Source organism: Phyllostomus hastatus, unplaced genomic scaffold (assembly GCF_019186645.2).
Source record: "Phyllostomus hastatus isolate PE091 unplaced genomic scaffold, TTU_PhHast_1.1 phas_scaffold_28, whole genome shotgun sequence".
Taxonomy (NCBI): Eukaryota; Metazoa; Chordata; class Mammalia; order Chiroptera; family Phyllostomidae; genus Phyllostomus; species Phyllostomus hastatus.
Window position 1 is genome coordinate 4,286,391 of NW_025334022.1, and position 697 is coordinate 4,287,087.

Here is a 697-nt window from a genome sequence, read left to right on the forward strand (position 1 = left end):
CCTCTTGGTTGGTCTTTCAGAGCAAACAGTTATTTGTTCTACTGTCACCTAACACTTCCAGGCAGAATCTCCACAGCCTTGTTGTTAGAAATTAAGCTTCTTACAAATGCCATGACATCGAACTCCATTAACCTCCCTCTTAATGCTCCTTGCTCTCTGCCCTTGGCCAAATGTAACCTGTTACTTCACAAAGCAGCCTTTTCTTCCCTGTGCCCCATTAGCTCTCCTTTCACTCCCACAAGCTCGCTGAAGTCCTCATCGCTATCATAGATCTGTGTATAAAGGGCTTCATCTGCAGACTAGCCCACGAGAACTTTTCCAACACTTTAAGATTTTTTTGCCATGTCCTCTCTCAAGTAATGGTTGTGTCTGCATTATTAACCCTGAGACATAAAAGTCAGAAGTCTGTCAGACTTCTCCTGAAAGTCCTATTTCTACTTGCAAGTGAAAGAGCTTTCAAATGTGGCTTCTTGAGTTTTCCAGTTTGTTGGTGGCTGGATCAGGAGTGGTCATCCTTTTTGCACATCTGGCAGAGGTGCTTTCCAGATTTTCCTCATGACTTAGGATCAGTTTCTGACTGCTAGGCGGGGCAAAGTTTCCTGAAGTTTCTGCGAGTCACCTCCCCCTGTGAGCAGAGCTTGGTACAGCCCAAATAGTTTTCAGGTTAAGAAAGCCAGAATCTTTGTTCAGCCACACT